General features: G+C 45.8%; 1 protein-coding gene across 6 annotated transcripts in view; it reads right to left on the bottom strand.

Annotated features, from left to right (window-relative positions):
• Positions 1 to 18,479, bottom strand: part of PAK3 (p21 (RAC1) activated kinase 3) — a 263,749-nt gene extending 245,270 nt beyond the window's left edge. For 5 of the 6 annotated variants that reach the window (XM_055337745.1, XM_055337742.1, XM_055337741.1 and 2 more), the window contains exon 1: positions 18,259 to 18,479. The gene's annotated coding sequence lies outside the window, so the exon portion shown is untranslated. The remainder of the gene's footprint in view (positions 1 to 18,258) is intronic. The other variant, XM_055337751.1, reaches the window with a different exon arrangement.
• Positions 18,480 to 18,977: the final 498 nt, after the last annotated feature.

Raw genomic sequence — 18,977 nt, 5'->3', positions numbered from 1 at the left:
ATGTTATGGACTCTCCTCACCCTTCTCACTCTGGTGGTGAGGATAGTTACATTTTTTTAAAGGGACTCATCTGGGCATCCGAGCATGTCTATGGCTATGTGAGAAATTCCTTGGGTACCTGAGAATAATTCTGGACTTTCTCCTGAGAAGGGACCAGGGTTGTGCTGGGTCATACCCAAGGAACAAGCTGTATCTGATTTCATTCCAGGGCTGATCTCTGAAGTCAAGAAATCTTCAGGTGTGATCCGTGGGTAACCTGCACCAGAATTTCCTGGGATGCTTGTAAAAATTCAGAGTCCTGGGCTCCTACCTCAGCACTGCAGGATCAGACAGCTTTCTGTAGAACTGAAAGAATCACATAGAAAAACAACAGGGGCATCTCCTTTTTGTTTGGTCTTATCCAGACTTCCTGTCCTCCCCCTTGGCCCATCCTGAGCTAGCCGACACACACCCATGAGGCCAGTCTTGTGTAAACACTGCTGAAGTATGCTCTGAGTACCAAGGTTATGTGTGCCTGGTGTATCGTGCTGCCACGGCAGAAATTGCTTAAAAGGCAATTTATGATTGAATGCAGCTCAAAGTCTGTATCAAAGCACATATCTCTTCAAGCCTGTGTCATATTTTGTTTTAAAAAGAGCCTAATCCAGAGTCAAGACTGATTTCTTAGTGAGAGAAGAGTCAAAGTTGAGAGGAGTGAGTTCCTCCCCTAAACTGATCAGTGAGTCTTCAATACATTGTTCTTGGATGCTTTGGGGGAATCCAGACATGAGTAAGACATAGCCAGTGCCGTCAGAGTCTAAAACCTATTTATGGGGACAACAAATACACTCGTATTAACTATCATGGAAATAAAGTATTACAGGATCCATGCTAAATGCTCATTAGAGATGAAAATGTGGCACAGGAAGGATGAACTTGGAACGTACATCCCCACATCATCCCTCGGCAGTACTGCCAGACATCTTGCTGAAGCTGGACACACAGAAGTCTTCCTCTATGGCTCCCTCCCCTCAGCACCCCCACAAACCAGTGCCTTAGCAAGTCCTTTTGGCGCTAGCTGCAAAATGTATCCTGAATCTGCTCACTTTTCTCCGTGGCCACTGCCAGCCTCCTACTGGCAATCTCTTTTCCTGGCTTCCTCTCTTCCTTGCCTTCTAGCTTGCCCTCCCCACTCTTATTGCTACTCTCCAGTCCAATTTTGTGTAGCAGTCAGAGTGCTATTTTAAAAGTAGAAATTAGATTATTTTGATCCCTCACTTAAACACATCAGTGACTTCCCACTGCATTCGGTAGAAAGAGTGAGCCCATTCTTGTGGCCCTGGAGGCCCTGCATGGTCTACAACCTCACTGAGCACCACTTTGTCCCCTGGCCCACTGTCTCTCTTAGTTGCTTGAATATGGCAAACACCCACCTCAGAGTGTCCATGCAAGCTGTTCCCTCTGCATGGAACACTTTCTGTTAATATTTCTTCATTGTTCAGGTCTCAGCTTGGGTGTCACTTCCCCCAGAAAGACCTTTCTTGATTTTCCCTCCCATCTAAATCAGGTCTCTCTTCTTACTGTCTCTCATACTGCCCTGTTGTTTAGTTGCACAGCACTTCCTATAATTTCTAATTATATAAGCCTCGGTTTATTTATGTAATGTCTATCTACTCCTCTAGACTATGAGCTTTGTGAAGGCAGGGCATAGGTCTGCTTTGTTTATAACCAGGTTCGAAGTGCCTAGCACAACATCTGATACATAATAGATGCTCCAGGGACGCCTGGATGGCTCAGCGGTTGAGCATCTGCCTTTGGCTCAGGTCATGATTCCAAGGTCCTGGGATCAAGTCCTGCATCAGGCTCCCCACAGGGAGCCTGCTTCTCCCTCTGACTGTGTCTCTGCCTCTATCTCTATGTCTCTCATGAATGAATGAATAAAATATTTAAAAAGAAATAATAGATGCTCCAGGGGCTCCTGGGTGGCTCAGTCAGCTAGCATCCGACTTTGGGTTTTGGCTCAGGTTGTGATCTCCAGGGTTGTGACATTGAGCTCTGCGTCAGGCTCTGCGCTCAGTGTGGAATCCACTTGGGATTCTTTCTCTCCCTCTCCCTCTGCTGCTTCCCCACCTTGCCCTCTCTCTCTTAAAAAATACATCAATACATCAATCTTTCAAAAAAATAGATGTTAAATATGTGTCCTTGTGCTGAAAAGGATGAAAGAATAAAGGTGTAAGGAAGCGAGTTAGTCTGAGAAGACTTTCTGGAGAAGAACCAGCTGGAGGACACCATGGGCAAAGCCATGGAAATGGGTACTTTTGCACAAGGTAATTTCTGGGGATGGGGCAGGTATAACTGGAATACGGGGTCTGTGTGAAAGAAATACTAGTGAAACATATATTAGAGTTATCTGTCATTACATAGTAAAAAGTGTGAAACCCCAGGCTAAGCAGTGGGACCTTTATTTGTTCCACTCCACTATCCTAGCCTGGTCCCAAGTATTCCCAAAACAACTAGGGGTGGGCAGGAAGCACCACTCCTCCTAAGCTGCAAGCAGTTAGGGGTGGCAAGGCCCTTCTGCTCCCATCTCCAGCCAAAGCCAATGGCCCAGCAGGATTTGGAATGAGCAAGCCAAAGGAGTGGTTGAGGAAGGACTTGCTGTCAACGTACATCATCCATTCTCTTGGGTCATGCAAATCCTTCTGAATATTCTGTAGGTGTCCCGCTTCCCATCTTGATCCTTCCTACTCAAGTCGACAGAGACATTTAGTAGTAACAATGGTGCCTGCTTCATAAGGTTACTGCGAGGATGGAAACAGGAAACACATATCAGGTCCTTAGCTTAGTGCCCTGCACACAGTAAAATGGGATAAATCATAGTACCTGCGCCCACAAGATTGTTGGCACTATTAAATAAGATAATACATGGAAATACCCGGCACGTAATAAGCACCCAGTAAATGTTAGCTATCATTGCTGTAGTGCATAGCACCGCCAGCAGCAGCAATAATATTGACTGGTCCAGGGAGGTAGAATATCATGGACTGCACTAAAGGCACACCACTGGGGACTCCACAGAAGGCAGTGCGTGCCTGAAATAGTCACTCCAGAGCCCCAGACATGGGGATGAATTTAGAAAGAAAGTCTCAGAGACTGTTACACAGCCAGAGTGGAGGGTTAGGGAGGTGGGGAGGCCAGATGGGTTGCTTAGTCACCAGGCTGGGACAGGCGATGCCCTGGGAGGTGGCCCCCCCTCAAGGCAGGGCCTGTTACCAGGGCCCAATTCCCAGCTCTATTGATCAGGTAGGAACCATCACTATGGTAGCATCTGGTTGCCATACTTGATGTATTACTTGGGGAGGAGACGCCCGGGCTCTCCAGTCTGTTGTCTTGGAGGAATGCCAGAAGGGAATACATGGCTGGCGGGGCTGCCAGGGGAGGCTAGGGAGGGCCAGCTAACAGAACTTTGTGCTTCCCAGGCTCCTGTGAGAGTTGCCCAGCGGGGTCGGCTTCATCCCCATTTTTGTTACTTTGTGAACCATCTTCGGGCCTGGGAATCATCTGCTATCCCGAAGCAGCCCCTATGACACTGTGCAGTATGCTTTTTTTTTATTAAAAAAAAGATTTTATTTATTTATTCATGGCAGACACAGAGAGAGGCAGAGACATAGGCAGAGAGAGAAGCAGGCTCCCTACAGGGAACCCAATGCGGGACTCGATCCCAGACCCTGGGATCATGACCTGAGCCGAAGGCAGATACTCAACCACTGAGCCACCCAAGCTCCCCAAGTGTGCTTTTGCAGGAAGCCCTGTTAGCCTCAGGAGGTCCCTGTGCAAAAAGGCCCTCTCTCCTGCTTATCCCAAACAATGCGTACCACACAGGCATCAGAAGAAACCCCTGCTGCGGTGGGAGCAAGGCCCAAAGGGGGCCCAGACACTGAGAAGCTATGGGCCAAAGGGCCTACAAGGGTCACTGAAGTTGGCAACTGGCTGACAGTCACAATACATTTCAAGCACTTCTATGTACCAGGCACTGTGTTGAGAACTTTGCAGGAATTATCCTGTTTATTCATGAAGAAAAAAATACCCTAATAAGTAGCTACTCTTTTATTTCCATTACACAGTGAAGAGACTAAAGATTAGAAAGGCTAAGTGACTTGTCCAAAGTGCCTGGGCCAGGACCCACACCTCTCCATGAGGCTACGTGTGCTCTTGATTAAAAAAAAAAAAAAGTAAGACGTTGGGGCATCCAGGAGGCTCAGTCGTTAAGCCTCTGACGATTGAGCTTAGGTCATGATCCCAGGGTCGTGGGATGGAGCCCCCCACACTGAGCTCCCTACTCAGCGGGGAGTCTACTTCACTCTCTCCCATCGCTCCTCCCCTCGCTTGTGCGCTCTCTCACTCTCTCTCTTTCAAATAAATGAATAAAATCTTTAAAAAAATAAGCTGCCCTTTATTGAGCACGAACTCTAGGGCAGACCCCTTATATATATTATTGCTTTGAGTCCTTCCCTAAACTCCATCAAGTGGGTACAAATTATTACTCTGTCCATTTTATGGAGGCAAGGCAGTAAGTGGTTAAGAAACTTTCCGAGATCACACAGCTAGTAGGATATAGGCCTGGGATTTGGGCTTGGGCAAGTGATTGCAGCTCCTGGCTTAACCTTACGCTCGCCTTCTCTTTTTCTTCAAAACAGCTCTTTTGCCAGGGAAAACCTGAAGACAACCACAAGCGCATAGCTTGGCCCATTTGATTTTGCTCAACTATCTCCACAGACAAGGGAGAGTCAGAATGATTACAGATGGGAGACCTGGGGCCTCCTAAGACCCTGATGCCTATTGACCCTCCAGACTGGGAATAACAAAGAAGAGAAGAGACACCATGGAAAATGGGTGGAAGTCTTCATCTGAGGGCTCCAACTGAAAAGAGATTTTTAGAGAAATTATAGCCAATACAAGACCCTGCCAGGAAAGAACCAAGAAAGAGGGGGAAAAATTGTTCTTGTGCAGCAGTGTTAAGGGCCTGCACTTCAGTCAATGTATAAAGTCAGGCTTCTTACAAATGGGGCATTTGTTTAAGGTTTGAGGATAGACTCCTTCCCATGGGCATATTCTGGAAATTTCTGTGCATGGATATGTTGTGCTCACAAGTTGGAGGCCCCTCAATTCTAGCTCAGTGTGTCTGAATTGGTGGCTGCCAAATACCCCTTGCTGCATACTGCCAGTTTGATAATGACAATCAGGCAAGAAGAACCCGGATGAGCTAGGAATCCATGAATCCAAGCCTATTCTGGGCCCTCCCCGGCCCGGCCGTCTCCCCTTATCTCATCCCCCATTAGCTGAGAGCATCCCAGAAGTCACTCCTGACCTCTAGTCCCCCCTAGCCTTGGCACCAGCTTCCCGAGGGATTGGGAGGAGAAAAATAGCCGATAGGTTTCCCATCCCTGCAATCTATGAAACTCACAAGAGTCACCAGGTCTCGGGAATTTCTCTCTCGATGCCAGTGAGTCTTGGTCGACTCAGTGACTGATGCGCCAACATAGGAACCTGTTTCCTAGCCCGGGCCTTCCAACCACTCATAATGACCCTGGCCAGATCGCTCTGCCATTAAAATGAACTCTCCTCTCTTTTCCTGGTGCTTGAAGGTACTTGGACTTTTCAGGGCTTGGGCTTCACCGCCAAGGAAATCTGTTGCTGCATACATTTGCCTTTGGCATAACTGCTTTATTATCATGGGGGAGGGAGGCGTGTCACAGCAAAATATTCCGTTTAACCATCCAGGACCCCAGACTAGCCAGACAGACCCACTCTGCTACTCACCAGTCGCGTGAACATATTGTTGTGCCAGTCACTTAGCTGCTCTGAGGCTGTTTCCTCCTCTGTAAGATGAGAATAGTGCTAGTCCCTTACCCGACGGGGCTATGGGAGGGAGTAAAGGAGACAGCCCATGCCACGAGAGCCGCACACTACCCGGCGCAGGGCTCAATAAATGGTGGCTATATATAAAAAAGGAAGACTTCCTGTCTCCCAAAGTTTGCCTTGGAGAAGATTCTCCCTGGCTCCAATTTCCTCTGCAATGAGATGAAGGGCTGAAGGGTGAGCCACAAAAATGTAAAGTGGGGTAAATGAGTGTACACTGACATTGATGCCGACCCCTTTCCTGGCAGTATTTTTTTTATTTTTATTTTTTTATAAATTTATTTTTTATTGGTGTTCAATTTGCCAACATATAGAATAACACCCAGTGTTCATCCCATCAAGTGCCCACCTCAGTGCCTGTAAACCAGTCACCCCCACCCCCCGCCCACCTCCCCTTCCACCACCCCTAGTTCTTTTCCCAGAGTTAGGAGTCTTTCACGTTCTGTCTCCCTTTCTGATATTTCCCACTCATTTTTTCTCCTTTCCCCTTTATTCCCTTTCACTATTTTTATATTCCCCAAATGAATGAGACCATATAATGTTTGTCCTTCTCCGATTGACTTATTTCACTCAGCATAATACCCTTCAGTTCCATCCACGTCGAAGCAAATGGTGGGTATTTGTCATTTCTAATGGCTGAGTAATATTCCATTGTATACATAGACCACATCTTCTTTTTTTTAAAGATTTTATTTGTTTATTCATGAGAGACACACACACAGAGAGAGAGAGAGGCACAGACACAGGCAGAGGGAGAGGCAGGCTCCATGCAGGGAGCCCGACGTGGGACTCGATCCTGGGTCTCTAGGATCACACCCTGGGCTGGAGGCGGTGCTAAACAGTTGAGCCACCTGGGCTGCCCCACATCTTCTTTATCCATTCATCTTTCGATGGACACCAAGGCTCCTTCCACAGTTTAGCTATTGTGGACATTGCTGCTAGAAACATCGGGGTGCAGGTGTCCCGGCGTTTCACTGCATCTGTATCTTTGGGGTAAATCTTCAGCAGTGCAATTGCTGGGTCGTAGGGCAGGTCTATTTTTAACCTCCACACAGTTTTCCAGAGTGGCTGTACAAGTTCACATTCCCACCAACAGTGTAAGAGGGTTCCCCTTTCTCCACATCCTCTCCAACATTTGTGGTTTCCTGCTTTGCTAATTTTCCCCATTCTCACTGGTGTGAGGTGGTATCTCATTGTGGTTTTGATTTGTATTTCCCTGATGGCAAGTGATGCAGAGCATTTCCTCATGTGCTTGTTGGCCATGTCTATGTCTTCCTCTGTGAGATTTCTGTTCATGTCTTTTGCCCATTTCATGATTGGATTGTTTGTCTCTTTGCTGTTGAGTTTAATAAGTTCTTTATAGATCTTGGAAACTAGCCCTTTATCTGATACATCATTTGCAAATATCTTCTCCCATTCTGTAGGTTGTCTTTTAGTTTTGTTGACGGTATCTTTTTCTGTGCAAAAGCTTATCTTGATGAAGTCCCAATAGTTCATTTTTGCTTTTGTTTCTCTTGCCTTCATGGTTAAATCTTTCAAGAAGTTACTGTGGCCAAGTTCAAAAAGGGTGTTGCCTGTGTTCTCCTCTAGAATTTTGATGGAATCTTGTCTCACATTAAGATCTTTCATCCATTTTGAGTTTATCTTTGTGTATGGTGCAAGAGAGTGGTCTAGTTTCATTCTTCTGCATGTGGATGTCCAATTTTCCCAGCACCATTTATTGAAGAGACTGTCTTTCTTCCAGTGGATAGTCTTTCCTCCTTTATCGAATATTAGCTGACCATAAAGTTCAGGGTCCACTTCTGGGTTCTCTATTCTGTTCCACTGATCTATGTGTCTGTTTTTGTGCCAGTACCACACTGTCTTGATGACCACAGCTTTGTAGTACAACCTGAAATCTGGCATTGTGTGCCCCAAGCTATGTTTTCTTTTTTAAAATCCCCCTGGCTATTCAGGGTCTTTTCTGATTCCACACAAATCTTAAAATAATTTGTTCTAACTCTCTGAAGAAAGTCCATGGTATTTTGATAGAGATTGCATTAAACGTGTAAATTGCCCTGGGTAACATTGACATTTTCACAATATTAATTCTGCCAATCCATGAGCATGGAATATTTCTCCATCTCTTTGTGTCTTCCTCAATTTCTTTCAGAAGTGTTCTATAGTTTTTAGGGTATAGATCCTTTACCTCTTTGGTTAGATTTATTCCTAGGTATCTTATGCTTTTGGGTGGAATTGTAAATGGGATTGACTCCTTAATTTCTCTTTCTTCAGTCTCATTGTTAGCGTATATATATGCCACTGACTTATGGGCATTGATTTTGTATCCTGCCACACTTCCTAGCAGTATTTATTTATTCATTTATTCATTATTTATTTTTGAGAGACACACACAGAGATAGAGAGAGAGACAGAGACACAGGCAGAGGGAGAAGCATGCTCCCTGCAGGTAGCCCGATGTGGGACTCAATCCCAGGAACCTGGGATCCCGACCTGAGTCAAAGGCAAATGCTCAACCACTGAGCCACCCAGGTGCTTTTCCAGTGGCATTTAGACAGCAGAAGAGTCCCAAGGCCATGCCTCTGGTTGGAGGAAATAAAATCAGTGTTGTGATAAAAGCAGGGTTGAGGGGCGGGACGAGGTGCAGTGGGAGCTGGGGGAAGGTTAAGGCATAAAAAGCTGGGGTGATGAGATCCCATCAGGCGAGGGAACCTGCTGCCACACGGGTTTGTTAAATGAAGGGAGGAGAAATAAGAATCTAAAAAGTCAAAGGAGGGGTGGAACCATCAAATAGGATTTGAGAGAGACCTTGGGCAGACAGGGTCTGAGTTCTGGAAACCACTTTGTCCTTTCTCAGAAATGCTTCTACTGAAGATTTTATGCCAAAGGGCCTGAAATATGCTCATGACTGAAGAGCTGGTCAGTCAGTTAATCCAGGCCTGCTCTCTTTTTTTTTTTTCCAGGCCTGCTCTTATTCAAAAGAACGTTCTGCTGCCTACTTACCTAGGCAGAAACCAGCCCCAGGGAATTGGGTTAAAAAAACCACCCTCCTCAGATTCAGTCTCGGTCCTAGGTTTCTTTTTCTAAAGATTTTTAAGTAATCTTAATCTTTTTTTTAAAAAAGTAATTCTTAAGTAGTACCTTAAGTACACCCAAACTGGGGCTCAAACTCACAACTCTGAGATCAAGAGCCACCTGCTCTACTGATGGAGCCAGCCAGGTGCCCTTGCTGTCATAGGTTTCTCAGCCAGAGCTACTGGGAGGCCAGGACTTTCTCACTTTGGAGAATGTTTTTCATTCCCTCAGGCCAGAAAGCTCAAGGGGCTCTTGCCTCCTGAAAGTTACCACAGGAGGGGGCTACAGCCTCCCTGAATCACCTAAGAAGCTGGCTAACACAGATTTCCTGGGTCCACCCTTGGAGTTTCAGATTCTGTGGGTTGAGGTGGGGGACTCCAGATTTTAATGGGCCCCCAGGTGATTCTGTCACAAAAGTATGCTCTGGCTTTGGAGATGAGTATGCTTTATTCAAATGGAAGGTGCTACAGTATAGATATGCTATGGTTAGGAAACCATGTCCTTATTTTATGTGTGGAATCTGAGGCATAGAGACACTGAAGCACTTGTTTGAGGTTACACAGCAGATTTGTATCAGAATCAGAACTGGAACCTGGGTCTTCTGCCTCCCAATTCACTCTATAAGCTCCTTTTACTGACTGCCTTTGCCTCTCAATGAGATTTTTCCTTTCTAATTTTAGTGTGCAGACAGATCTCCCTCCTGGTTCTAATCAGAGTTCCAAAGCAATGCTACCACTGGGTGTTATGCTATATGTTGGCAAATCAAACTCCAATAAAAATATACATACATACATAAAATTATATTTTGTATTAAAAAAAAGCAACACTACCTTCGGGGAATAATTCAGTTGAGAAACATAATGATCCTGAGCTCTACTAAAAGCACCAAACATAGTTTTACAAAGAAAAGAAAACCTGGATTGTCCCCCTTATGACCATCCATAAGGAGAAACAGGACAATGATTTGCGTAGAGGCCATATTTGTGGCTATAATGCTTCGGTTTTTAATTATTCAGCACTCTGAAGAAGAGACGCCCTCACTTTAAGATGGGACACTTATGAGTTTAACAACCAAAAACCATTTTTTTCAAGGCCGTGAAGATGAACAATTATACTGTCTGACCATTGGTTCCCCTGTGAACTATCCTTACTGTATTCCAAACCTCTAAAGGAAAGAAAAAAGAAATCCAACAAATATCAGTTAGGATCCAAAGCTATTTGCCAAATACCAAGATTTCGAGGTAAGTGGGAAACCATAAATCATAGATGACAATAGTTCAAATAATCCAAAGGATTCCTCTGGGTACAATAATCCACCCATCTTCTGACAACTCAAAAGCATCCCAGTGACAGGCTGTGTTTGTGGCACGCTAGGTGAAGGATGGATAAGTACAAAGGACATTCTTAAATCTGTCTGATGGGGAAGTAGCACTTCAAAGGCACTTATGTCCATCCCTAGGGGAGACTAGGTGCCAGATTTTTAGCTAGCAAGTGGTGGGGTTAGGTCAGAAGCCTTTTCCAGCGATGTCCAACTCGGAGAGCACTGTCCCCTTTCCAGCTGTGTCTTCGAAATCTGTAAAATGCGTAACCACTGTCACCATCCAATCATGCTCTTCATATTGCTCTGCCACCACCCAAGGGATTTGAAGGTTGCTACCTGTCACTCTAAAGACAAAACCACACAACCGACCCTTGTGACTCCCTTCTTCTCCTAATCGGTAGACCCTACCCGTGGCCTGGAGCAGACACCAAACTCCCCGTGGCTATATCTAGATATTGGCAGAAAGGAGAGACAGGACAATGAAGCAAGCCACAGCAGGGCAAGGGGAAAAGCTACACCTGTACCCATTTGCCACTATTCCCTTTTCAGAGGGTGACATCACTGTTTATTTCTGTTAGAATCCCTTCTCATGGGAGGGCCTCAAACTTGTCCTCTTTGCAGGAAGTCAAGTTGGATAGAAGTGGACTCTTACTCAGCATTAAGCCACTGGAAAATTCTGGAACCAATCTAGCTGACCTCAGAGGTCAGCGAAGATGCAGCAGCAGCTTTTTTTTCCCCCAAGTGTCTTACAGATAGATCTCTAAAGTCAATTTGCCATTGTCCAATGCTGCAGCTGCTGTCAGCAGAAATGACCCTGAATGGCCACTCATTTCACAGCAAATTTAGAGGGGCTTGATGTTAAGGAAATGCGTTCGACACAGTTCTAGTTGGAAATGAATTAAAAAGCATGTTTGCTTAAATAATTGAAGGTGAAGAGAGTATTACATATGTTTCGTGTGCAGTTAGGGATTTCTGCCCCAAGCCTTTCCTGATGCCAAATATGAATTCCTTCCTTGCCCTTGATTTAAGAACCGAAATCTTAATTATCAGAAGGCATCAAGAGGAGGAGTGAAGTATACTTTTATGCTTTGGGATTGGAGTGTAAACTGGTAAAAAAAAAAAAAGAAACAAAAGAAAAGAAATGGAAAAAGAAACATGTTAGAGAGTAATTTGGCAAGATCTAGAAAAAAAATTACCTGAACAAATCAAGTCTTCAGAATTTATCTTAAGGAAATAATGAGCCCAATGCATATAATACAGTCCAAGGGTATTCACTGTGGCATTGTTTGAGTGCTCATAAAAAACAGAGTGCCAATTAGGATTTTTCAAAACTTCAACATTTCATACAACTGAAACACACTTTAAAATCTAGGTGAAAGAGTAAGCAACAAACTGCTTAATATGCTTACAATAGAGGTGATGGTTAGCTGCTGTCAGAAATATGTCAAGAGATTGCAGTTATCAGGATGATAAAGAACAACTGAATAGAAAAATAGGTCAATAAACATCTAAATAAGTGTTCAACCTCTCTCATACTCAAAAAAATAATAATAAAGCAAAGAAAATAGGGATTGTTTTCAACTACCAAATTGTCAAAGATTCAAAAGGTCAAGAGTATGTGAAATTGTCGAGGAAGAGCCCTGCTAGAGAACTGGCCATTGTCGGGAGTGTAAGTCGCTATAAGCTTCCTGGAGGACAATCTGGGCAGGGGGCTCTATTAAAATCAAAGATGTGCAGACTAAAGTCTTTAAGCCAGCAGTTTCACAACTGGGAATTTATTCTACAAAAACACTTGCCAGAGTATGCAGGGGTGCAGGTAAAAGGAAGTTTGCTGCCCCAATATTTAATAATTTTTTTAAAAAATTAGAAAATAATATAAAAATCCACCAACGAAAGTTGGATTAAAGACATCATGTCACAACCACAGAAATTAGAGTATATGCAGCTCTTAAAAAGAATGAAATAGGGCAGCCTGTGTGGCTCAGCGGTTTAGCGCCACCTTCGGCCCAGGGCGTGATCCTGGGGACCTGGGATCGGGTCCTGCGTCGGGCTCCCTACATGGGGCCTGCTTCTCCCTCTGCCTGTGTCTCTGCCTCTCTCTCTCTGTGTCTCTCATGAATAAATAAATAAAATCTTAAAAAAAGAATGAAATAGCTATAGGTATACTGGCGGGAAAAGACCTCCAGATACATAGAGTTCCATGAAAAGCACGTTGTAGAACAGTATGCAGAACACTGGTGGCATCCTTTGTTATTTTACCACATGAATCCGTATATGAATATTTATTAAAATATACACAAAATGATATGTAACAAATGGTGAACAGGGCAGAGATCGGTGGTGGAGAGGCCTAGAATGTTCTACTTCATACTTTTATTTTTTGCAAGCATGAGCGTGTATTATTTTAATCATAAAAATGCTTTTTTGAAACAAGAAGTAAGGCAAGCTGTGCCACTCCCCACAATCTCCCAGCTTCTAAAAATGTCCTCTTCAAGGACATGGTGTTCCTGCATCTAAGGTAATTTCTAATACCCAAAACTTAGGATTTGCTACTTAGAAGTTAAGAAACACCAGGAAGAAGGGCAATGGTTGCCTCATTCTTTTAGGAAAGTTACCTTTCATGCTATTAGGGTCTAACTGACACCCTTTCTAGGAGGACCTCCCTCTCCTGGCTTTTCAAATCTCCCGCCATTCTTTCTGTCCTGCCTCCTTCTCTTCCTCACCTCCCGCATGTTTCTCATAAGGTTGGGAGAAGGAGACATGGTTCGTTCATTTCAATTCCTTTTCTGTTTTTACCTCAAGAACTGGATCCAATCCCAAAATTTCATCCTAAAGAGATTCCACACTAACTCCTCTTCCTGAAGTCTATTTGGCACAAAGCTCATCCCAGTATTTCCAATCCCTTCCATCCCAAGTTAAGGTTGACAATTGCAACTCTGGGAATCTTGCGTATTTAAGGAGTGTCTACAAGTGACCCTAGGCTGTGGGGGGTGGGAGCCCTGCACCTACATGGCTCTGAAATTCTGTGCCATTTTGAGGGGGAATGTATCAGCAGCTTCCATCACACTTTCAAGGCAGTCATCGATGGTCTACAAAAGAAGTGAATCACCACCAAGGAAGAGGGACTGTGTGATTGAATCATCCACTGAGTATCCACCCAGAACACCCAGTCCTGAGGTTTCCAACTGGCTGCTTGGCTTGGTGAATCAGACAATTGGACACTCAAGAGGAACCAGAAAGAGAGAGGGGAAGCATGGCTTTTTCTGGCTCCACTAGAAACCCGTCTCTCTGCTAAAAGCTGCCACACAGAGTCCACACAACTCAGGCTTGGACATGCCCTCCAAGTCCCACTGAATGAGCCAACCAACCCACACTGCCCTGCAGTGCAGAAGAAGATGGCTGGGTCTAGTGGAAGAGCTTTAGGAGGCAGTGGATCTGAGTTTAGCCTCTAGGATGACTTCTGTCACGTGATAGCTGTGGGATCTTAGACAACTCACTTCACTTCACTAGCATTTTGCTCACCCAAGCAGAAGCTTTGCACCAGACGAACTTGAAAAGGCAGTGCTACCATTTTATGAACCTCTGCTACTGACCGGTATTTCCACTGAACTCTTCCCACCAGAGAAGGCCTTCACTCTCACTGTCCGGTCAGTCATTCGGCCTTAAAGCCACAGCGTTTCCTCTTCCGGCTAACCCAAACCCTTCCTATAGCACATGAAGCTTGTTGCTTCCATGTGGAGAATGGCCCATGTGGGTAAGATGCCCTGTGGAATGGGTAACTCTAAGGCCTCCACATCTGTCTCCACCCCAGGCCCAGCTGGCAATGGTTATTAGCTGTTCCTTCTCAAGAAAGGCACACTTCTTTCAAGGTAGTTTGTAAAGAAGAGAGGTCAAGGGAATTAAATGAAGAGCCAAGGGAATCAGAGAGGGTCAATAGTCTTTCTCTTCTGCCTTTAAATTTCCTTAAAGATGGCCACGCCTTCCTATTGACCACCCAGACCGCATGTGGGGGCCAGTGAACGTGAACCTTCCAGCGGCTGCGTCCAAGATGGCCCCCTGGAACTACTCCTGCAGGAGAGGGAGTCTGGAGGATAAAAGCAACTTTCCAACTGAGCTTAATTCCCACTTCCAGGGTTCTCTGGTCAGGAGGGTGTTTTCAAATTGATGGGACTTCTCTTAGGGCTGTACTGATGATACCTCTGGCCCAGGAAATTAAAGGCCACACTGGAATCTTCAGGAAGGGAAAGGAAGTAAGCACAAAGAACTGAGTCACCCAAGTTTGAGTGAGGATAGGTCTTTGCAGTCGAAGTAGAGCAGAGAACTGAGGCAGTCTGCCCAACAGTGCAGAGGAAAAACAGGATTTGGGCCTAAATTATCAGGATAATTGCCTTAATTCTGCACTTCCCTTTCATAATAACCTCGAGTTTATATACAGCCTTTCTTGTAAAAAGCTCAAAATACTTGCAGAGATATTATCTTGGTTGTCATAACACCATCAGAGATGGTGAGAGCAATGATTATTATCAGCCTCATTTGATGCATGGGGGAAGGAAAGCCCAGAAGGTGAAGGAGGCGCCCTTGTCTCCCCAGCAAAATACCTACAGCCTCCGAACTTGGTGGGAAAGGCTCTTGCCTGGCATTGCCAGAGAATATTCTTTTCAAGGGCAGTCTGGCCAACTGCTTGTTGGAACACCAGGTTCTGTGGGCAAATATATCTGGGAGACACTGCTGATTCTCTTCTGGAGAATCATGATGTACATTAGCCTGGTAAAGGCTTTTAGAAGCCCCGAAGTAAACAAACCTGTTTTTGCTTAAACAAGAATTTCCCAAATTTAACTTGACCACAAAACTCTGTGTGTGTCTGGATGTGAGTGTGGAACACCTACTAACATCCGGTGGAACAAGTCTGGGAAGCACTTGGTCCAGGCACTTAGGCTTACCTGAGTACCCGCACAGCATCCATTCCTTTTCAGCCCAAGCTGTGGGGGAATGTGCCTTAGATATGCTGCCTGATACTTTCTGGTACTGACAGCCAGTGAACAAAGGACCTCCATGTGCCCAGAGGACCCCAGGCCATAATTTCTTCTGCCTCAGGGCATTGGCCAGACTAGGGTGAGGGGGGAGTCAATTCAAGTTGGATCACCCCTGCTGGCATTCCTTTCAAAGAGAACCCAGGGCTATTTTTGGCTTTCATTTAAGGGAGGAGATGATGCTCAGGATGCTGGTTCAAGCCCTCAAAGCCCACACTTTTAACTAGCATAATTTTGTGCCCACCAGGCACTTCCAGCAGAAATCATTAATCTCTTAGGTTCATTTCCAATGCCATTTATCAGCCCACACAATCGGCACCAACAAAACAGAACTGGAGACTCGGAATGTGCCCCTATTCTGGCCTAACCGCATGAATGTTAGTCCTCATACAGCCATTCCTGACTACGCACTTAACACACAGGACAGAAATCTTGTGCTATTATTAATTACCAGTGACACTACTCACAGTATCTAAAATGTGAAAGTCCCTGAAGACCCTGTCCCGGTTAATTTGTATTTTACATACAACCCAAATGATCAAAGATAACAGATAGTGGATTTCATATTTATTACCACCATTTCCACGCTTTCAGTATTCGGTATTTATTAAACACCCACACCCTAAGGGAAAGTGCCTGCACTGAAATTGGTAACTTTTTGCCCACAAAGTAAATGCAATGCAGGTCTATCTTTCTTTATCCATCCATTGGCTATGCAAAAAAAAAAAAAAATCTGGGTAAATGGATTTTTGGTAAAAATCTTCCCTGTAAAGGTCCAAGATGGTCTGATTATGAAGCCTTTTGTAAAGCAACAAATTCCACAATATGTGTACCGTACTGTCCATCTAGTTCATTTTCCTCATAAATACATACTTACCCATAGCAGATTTACTCAAGGCAAAACACTGACATTTAGAAATGAGCTGGACATTTCTTAAGATGCAGATGTGTGCTAATCTTTACCAATCTGCAATACTGTCTCCTTTTGGGTTCACCATTAATCACTATCCCAGTCCAGGGAGACTCATTCTGAGTTCATGATAGTAATAGTTCTGAGGACTCCTTGCAGTCTTACTTAACCATGACCCCTCTCTGCCTTTATATATGCTGTTCCTTCAACTTGGCCGCCTAGTGAATTAGTTTTTCAAGACTCACTCAAATGTCACTTCCCCCAGGAAGCTTTTCTTTCTTTCTTTTTTTAAAGATTTTATTTATTTATTTATTTATTTATTTATTTATTTATTTAGAGAGGGGAGACGTAGAGAGAGGGAGAATCTTAAGCAGCCTCATGCTGAGCATGGAGCCAGACTGTGACATCATGACCTAAGCAGAAATCAAGAGAAATCAAGCTTAACTGAGCCACCCAGGAGCCCCAAAGCCTCTCTTGATCATAACGTCTACCCCCACCCCTCCTCTCTGCTCTCACAGTACCCTGCCTATCTCTTGTCATACTCTACTGTAATCATCTGTTTACACACACTATCTTGCCTACCAGACTGTGCCTTCCCTGTGAGCTGAGATGATGCTTTATTCATTTATTCGTTTATATACTTCCAATACGTAACATTAGTATTGGCATGTAGCAGGTGTTTAATAAATGTCGGTTGTTTTACTGAACAATCACTACCCTTAACTGTACATTTTTGGCCCCTGACAAATAATGCTTTCTTAAAACCTCAAGTAAAATGTACAAAAGAAAGTCTAGCAGTTTTGTTCATTTCTGTTGATTTCTTCTTTCTTTGATTAAAAAAAAAGACCATACCAATTCACATCTTATGGTTCCAGGAGGGAAATAAAGAAAACCTTTAATCCAAATACACCACTAATACACAGGTGCATCCAGTACGTTCATTTTTCTCCAAACATACAGCTACAGGCTAGCTCCAAAGTAAAGACTGCAGTAAAGACAACAGGAGCATCCACTAATTAAAGGGGTGCAGGGGAAGGCTCTGCAGGGATCACTGTAAGAGCTTTGGATCCTCATTGGCTGAGAGAGGAAAACCTGCTAAGAAAGTTGGATGTCTTTGGGGGAACAATAATGATGTCCAGTAAGACTTGGTCAACCTGGCTGGAAATTCCACAATCAGCATGTTCTAAACAACAGCCCCAAGTTGGGGGGATTTCCATCACTTTGAAACCATCATTACCCTTCCAGTGTAGGCAGAACAGGTTGGACCTGATCTGCTGCGTGTTACTGCAATCTGGCTTGGCATGGGATGATACCCAAGGACATGGAATGCCAGGAGTAACTCAGCCCCATGGCGCAGAACTACACACACACACACACACACACATGACACCCCACACTCCAACTCATACTCACTGCATCCTACACAAAACCAGCACCATCTCACACACACACACACACACACACACACACCACCACCACCACCACCACCACCGCATTCCTGTGTGCCCAGTCACACACACAGGGAGTGCCCCCTCGCATTCTCTCACTTCCCCAGTGTGCCCGGCCCACACCCCACACTGCCAGCAGACTGCAGCCTAGCCTGGAACTGGAAGCTGGTGAGGACTGGTTTTTGTTGTATGTAACAAAGCCCATGCACCCAGGTGCCCCGCTGGATCGGCTCCATCCATCTCTCCCCGCCCCCATCCACGAGCTCCCAGAACAAGAGAAAGCTCAGCTCTGGGACATGGATGCGGGGAGTGGGGGTGCACAGAAAGAGAGCTTGAGGGGTGGGCGGTGGGGGCAGGACTCCGAGCAGCTCGGGGGCTCCTTTGCCACGACGCCGGAGGGACGGCCACTGGCCAAAGGACCAAGCTGCCCTCCCACCCCCTGGCACCCCGTCTATTCATAGAAAAAGACCCAACGCGGAGAAATCGTAGACCCCCGCGCCCGCCGCGTGCCCTCCCGGTGGCTCCGGGAGCCAGGGTCGCTCCAACTGCCCGCAACAAAGCGCCCCCCGCACAGACCTGTTCCAGGCTCTTGGCGGCCCAAGCGCAGGCAGCCGCTGCTGAGGGTTCTGCCCTTCGCCGCCGCGGACGGGAGGAGGAGCAGGAACTGGGGGAGGAAGGAGGACGAGAGGGGAGAGGAGACGGTGGAGGCGGTGGCGAGAGGAGGAGGAGGCGGCGGCGGCGGCTGCGTCTGCCGCCCAAGCCGAGGATGCTCCGGCAGGAGGCAGGAGGCAGGGACGGGCGCGCAGGGCGTGGGCTCACGTGTGCCCCGCGGCCCCGGGATGCGCGCGCGGCTGGGCGTGTGAGAGTATCTGGGTGGATTTTGACTGTGATTATTCGGAATTCTGACCTAGTCTGGAACTTGTGGTTCCTGCAGCCAGGCGGAAGTGAAACCCTTTCACTCTCCCAAGCCTGATTGTGCGGATCGGGCGATGGGGGTGGGGTGGGGGGGGGGTGAGGCAGCGAGGGCGGGGAGAGAGGCTTCAGTACGAGGGCTCCGGCCTGTCGTCCACGCCTGTACCTCTTCTTTCAATCTTTCTAGGCACTGGTGGCTTGCGTCTGCACGTATCTCTGGAAAGCCTTCCGCCAAAAAGAATAACAGAGAGAGACCCAGAGACTCAGGACAGTCACCATCCACACCACATTGTATTGAGTGAGCACCCACACTGCTCAGCCAGCTGTTTCCACTACCCAGAAGACAATTTTCTGTTCTAACTTGGAATTGACTTTCATGAGTT

The sequence above is a fragment of the Nyctereutes procyonoides genome, unplaced genomic scaffold (genome assembly GCF_905146905.1).
Source record: "Nyctereutes procyonoides isolate TBG_1078 unplaced genomic scaffold, NYPRO_anot_genome, whole genome shotgun sequence".
Taxonomy (NCBI): domain Eukaryota; kingdom Metazoa; phylum Chordata; class Mammalia; order Carnivora; family Canidae; genus Nyctereutes; species Nyctereutes procyonoides.
The sequence above is the reverse complement of the archived record's forward strand: the minus strand, read 5'-3'. Positions and strand labels throughout refer to the sequence as shown.